The 5603-nt window shown below is 35.9% G+C and overlaps 1 long non-coding RNA gene across 1 annotated transcript; it reads right to left on the reverse strand.

Moving 5' to 3' along the window:
* Positions 1-1237: 1237 nt before the first annotated feature.
* LOC128042398 (uncharacterized) lies at positions 1238-5361 on the reverse strand. Its single transcript, XR_008197736.1, has 4 exons — positions 4855-5361; positions 2553-3262; positions 2387-2471; positions 1238-2289 (listed from the first exon to the last, which is right to left on the reverse strand). It is a non-coding gene; the product is annotated as an uncharacterized LOC128042398 (long non-coding RNA).
* Positions 5362-5603: the final 242 nt, after the last annotated feature.

The raw sequence follows: 5603 nt of genomic DNA on the forward strand, positions 1-5603 counted from the left end.
GTTGCAATTGAATGATAGGGAAGCCTTTGGGACTGCACACACTATAGGTATTGTAAAAAGGTGTGTTGTGTCGAATTAGCACAGACAATACGGCTCTACTGCTTAGAGAGCACAAGTGATAAACATAGGTTTGTAATCGCCACTATTAATTATTCTTTGATATTTAACCGATGAGAAAATGTTGGGAATTATGGATAAACTATTATTTACTTTTGTCGACAAGGTACGAGCTCGTCAAAGACCACTTCCGTAAAAAGTTGGAAAACTTATGGGCCATTAACGATGATGAGGCAGACTACCTCTGCAACATACCCTTCAAACAGTAGACACAATCCTACGACGAGGTCTACGGTATGGGCACATGGCAACAAAATCTAGCGGAATGCATCAATTCTGTTTTAAAGGGAACACATCATTTACCAGTAACCTCGATTGTCAAATAGACATACTTCCATTTCGCTGAAATTTTTACAAAGCGAGCAATAAATTATGTTAGGCAGATGTAGAGAGGCCAAGTTTGGAGCAAGGACGTACTGAAAGAAATTAAAAAGGCAACAACATGAGCAAATTGTATGCATCCAATGTCACTGGCGCAAAGACCTATGGTTTTGGGTAACGGAGTTTGATAGACTCGACTAAGGGATTAACGGGGGCATACCATTTACACCTCAAAAACTGAACCTGTAATTGTGGGAGATTTGACGCACTTTGAATTTCATGTGCTCATGCAATTATAGCATGTAGCAATGTACGTTTGGATCCCATGAGTTTTATGGATGAAGTCTACAAACTGGTAAACATGTACAACGTGTGGAGAAACGTATTCCCACCGGTCTTAGATGAACGTAGGTGGCCACCTATATTGAACGCTCCATTCAAGTTGTTACCCGATAGATCATTGCATCACAAACCAAAAGGTCCATCGACGTCCACTAGAATACACGAAAACATGGATATCTGAAAGAAGTTAAACCAACCGAGGTTATACAGGTGGTGTAGGAACCTAGGGCACACAATGCCGTCATGTCCACACCGAAATGATGAAACAAGTACAACACATCATTAATAGATCTATTAAATTGTTCACTTGTTGTACTTTGCAAAAGCACATTTTTGTCATACAATACAAATCAGTAAATTATAACAAAGGCCAACTTTAATGAAAAAAATTATTTTTATTTAAAAAAAAAAAGGATGTTTGACATCGATGCAATAAACACATTTGATATTTATTGAAATGTTAACATGATAAGTATAGTATAAAGTAAATCAACTATTATCCCGTGTCAGAATGTGTGCCACATCGAGGTCGTCTACGGTTACGAGTCAGATTCATTCTTGATTGAACCTCTAGCACAGGTTGTGGTATAGGCCTCTCCTTTTCTTTACCTTCCTCTGTAGTTAATTGCGGCCTGTTGCTTCTCGATTGCCTTCGTGCATCCTCCGGTCTAAGAATAGGTGGTTGAGAAGATGATCCACCTTGATAGAACAATGATCTTGGAGGTGTTTGCTTTACCATCGGCGTAAGGGTATAACTATATTGTGTTTAGTATATCGATGGCATAGTAATTGGACTCTCGGCCAGTGGTCGAAACGTAGACGGCCTATACGTTGTTGTCGACATCATTGTCGTCAAAAACGTCGATGGCATCGACGTGTAATATACCAGGGACGGATGTCCAAAAACAAAACCTGACATCGAAGTAGAAGCAAAAAAATGTGGTGGAATATATGGTGCTTGTGTGAAAATGATAGGGTTCGCATATGCACTAGAATAAGACGATACATATTAACCAGAGGGTGGTGTAGGCATCATTGTCAGCTCTTGCATAGGTACAGACGATGGACCTGCCTTGCCAAACCTTAGATGTGTTGGTGGTCGTCGTGGCCTTCTCGTATGTGGTTTCCCTCTCCTATCTTTTTCGCTCAACAAGTATGGCTTGCCAAGAAGCCTAAACCAATGCATGTACTTCGGAGCGACAATGGCCTCACGATGAGGTAAAAACTCGTATCGATTGTTCCACATGTTAATATATTCGATATGGAGTTTAATCCAATTCTCATCGACCTCCTCTGCAAGTCTATAGGATGTTGATTATCGAGGTCCTAAGGTGCCACTGGAATCGATTGTCTGAACCTGAATTGCTACAAAACCCTAGTCGAATCATGCATCTCCACGGGAGTATAGACTATCAATGGCACCTTCACGGGCTAGATGTTGGAACTCACCAGGAATTCGGATGGGATGCATTCCTGAATTGTCGAATCCTTGTATGGCGTCCATTCAAACTATATTAAAATAATAAAAAATTAGTTATATACATACTGTTAAATCTCAAATCAAATAAGTTAATATTATATAATTCAAAATTTAAAAAATACTTACCTCTGCTTTAGATTGTTGGTCTAACAAAAGTTATATATCTCGCAACTCTTTCGGTAATCTCGTGTAACTCGACCCATGATTCCACCTATTGAAATAATTTGTTAACAGAATAATTTAAAGTTTAAATTATTTTATTACGGTAAATAGATTATCTAATGAATTTTACCTTGTTACGAGGGGGAAAGTGTAAAGGTTGTTTGCTTCAGGACATAAAAATGGCAGCCAATACTGCATCCATGACTGCAGTAGTAGCATGCAACCACCAATTTTAATTTCTCATGGTTGCGTCACCCGACACATCTCCCAATATAAGGTCGCCAACGCGGCGGACCCCAAATTGAGTTTGCTCGTTTCTCTAAAGTTGACAAGTTTCAGTAACCACCTTAAATGTATGAGATTTCGTGACTTATCCAGTGTTAGGATACCCTCAATTATCATAAGAATGTAAGCCCGAGCGTGTTGTTCTCTTTCAACTTCAATTGAATCCTCATCGAGCTCACCAAAATTTCTTTTTAACCAAGCCATTTCTATCCAACCTCCAAAAATTGTCTCCAGAACTAGCCCCAAAAGTTCGTCGGATACCACTTTCCAATCGGCGTGAACAATCCCAGTCACTACGGACCCATCCACTGGTAACCCGAGTTTTAACTACACGTCCTCTAGAGTGATAGTACACTCGTCGCATCAAAGATGGAAAGTGTGTGTCTCGACTCTCCATCTTTCCACCAACGCGCTTGCGAGTGTTGGGTCCAACTTACACCCCCTACCTATAAGGGCCACATGCAAAAAATCGACTTCTCTCAAGTATGGTTCGATCAAAGGTGATGGAGGAGCGGGTAGATTGCGAATGTTGGATTGCAAAATTCAATCTTCTATCTATTCAAGGAAAAATATACAACATTAAAATATAATAAGAAATATTCTTACTATTTGCAATTGATTGACGAGAATGTGGTTCTTATCATGACGGATTAGAGAATTTACCATTGATAATTTCGAAAAAAATTGAATAATTTATATTAGAAAAATTAATTTAAGAATTATTAAGATAATTTAAATAAAAAAGAAATAAAATTAGGAGCAAAAAAAATTAGTGAATTTAAGTGGGTTGACAGAAATTTAAGAGAATTGAAAATGTGAGAGAGAGTTGAGATTGAATTGGAAAAAAATGAAATGGGGGGTTTATAGGAAAATAAATTTGACCGTTTGGGGGGTCTAGTGGCTAATTAAATAGCCATTGGAAAAGTAGCTGTTGTTTTTTATCATTGGGGGAAAAGCACTTCCAACTAGAAGCGTTTTCAAGTGACTTGACAAAAAGCACTTCCAACTACAAGATCTTCCAAGGAACACGCTGAAAACGCTTCCACCTGGAAGCGCTTTTCTGCAAATCACCTAAAAATGTTTCCAGTTAGAAGCGTTTTTCAGAAAATGGCCTATTCTAATAATTTTGTTTAAAATTGGCCTATTCACATATTTTTTTTTACATTTATTCGTAAATTAGTCTATATTTTTAGTAGTTAAAATAATAATTATTTATATATTTTCTCAGTTTATATGATTACATTTTCCTACCCAACATTTTAAAAGATTAAATGTAGGGTGCTTTCTCTATTTTCTAATACTGTTTTTTATAATTAAAAAATTAAACAAATGAAAACAATATTATTCATATTTCGAGAATTAAATTAGCAATAAATGAGAAATTTATAAGTATAATGTTACTAAATAAATTAAGATTTGGATTTTGAAATTATATTATCCATTTATGAATACATATAATTTATTTTTAAAGGTATAATGCTAAAAATAGCCCCTAACGTTTATTTGTTTAGTCACTTTAACCCTTTATGTTTTTTTTTGGATCACTTTGGCCTTTAACTTTTTTTTGGTCAAATTAGTTTGTTTTTAACAGACATGCTGTTGACCGTTAGTTGACTAATGATCAACATTAACCGCTGATGTAGCGGTCTAAATGTAATTAAATATTGACGTGGCACTATTTTATCTTATTATTTTGTCTAATGTTACAGGTAGCAAATAATTTTTAATATTGTTAAAATTATTTTAAAATCATCATCATCGTTTCTTTCTTTCCATCGTTCACCGTTTCTGCTTCTTCATTACCGATTTTTTGGGTTTGATAGTGAATAGATCTAGGGGGCAACTTAGGATAAAAAAGATGATTAAAGCTTAATTTAACTGCTGTATATGTATTTTTCTTGAATTATTTGTGTCGGTTACTGTTTCGTGTTGTATTCTCCCAATTTGCTGTGTTTTTTTAACCTTTACCAAATTCCAAACCCTTAAAATTTGAATCGTCAAGTTGAGTTTCAGAAATGCTCATGTTTAGATGCTGAAAGTAGATCTGGAAACAAAGAAAAAAAATCAGATTTTGAACTTTAAACTATGGGTGTTGGTAACAAACCCTAGAACCCAAAAAGAAAGCGAGGAAAGAAAGGAGATCTAACCTTGAAATTGTGAAATCGAGCCTTGTAAGTAGCAAATCTAGAGGTTGTGAACATGATGAGTTGAGAAATTTAGGTCAATGAGTTAAGGGAAAAGAGGGAGTGAAGGAAAACGCGGATGAGGTTTAACAGATCTAGCCTTGTAAGCTACGACTGCTTGCTCATATGGGTGGGCATCATCGTTTTGGTAATGAAAATTTGAAGTTATATTGACGATTGTCTCAAAAGATTGGAGGGGGAGATATTGTTCCATCCAGAAGCAATGGTAGAGAGTGGCAAGCTTGAGGATAGACATTGAACTAGTGGCGAGCAATGGTGTTAAATTATCAGACAGTTGGGTTGTTGATGAAGCAACAACAAAGCTACAAATTTGGATGATTGGAGATGAAGAAGCATACAACTTAAGGGATACATTTTGGGTCTGGATGAACAACCTTTTTTTTCCATTGCAGATTTGAATTATTATTTTAATTGGAGATGGAGATGGAAAAGTATGCAACATAAGGAAGATCCAGTTCTTCATTGCGTAAAAAAAATATTTCTAACTTCGAAAGCACTTTCGAAAGAAAAGGCATGAAGAACAAATTTCTTTTGGTGAAATTTTAAACTTTTAGAAGTCTTTTAATGACTTCGAAAAAAATAAAAAGGAGAAGTAAAAATTTTAAACTTTCCTCTCCCAAAAGACTTTTGGTCTTAATTACTTTTTCACCCTCCAATAACATAGTATTTTTTTTTGGTGCTTAATTACAATT

The sequence above is a fragment of the Gossypium raimondii genome, chromosome 7, assembly GCF_025698545.1.
Source record: "Gossypium raimondii isolate GPD5lz chromosome 7, ASM2569854v1, whole genome shotgun sequence".
NCBI lineage: Eukaryota > Viridiplantae > Streptophyta > Magnoliopsida > Malvales > Malvaceae > Gossypium > Gossypium raimondii.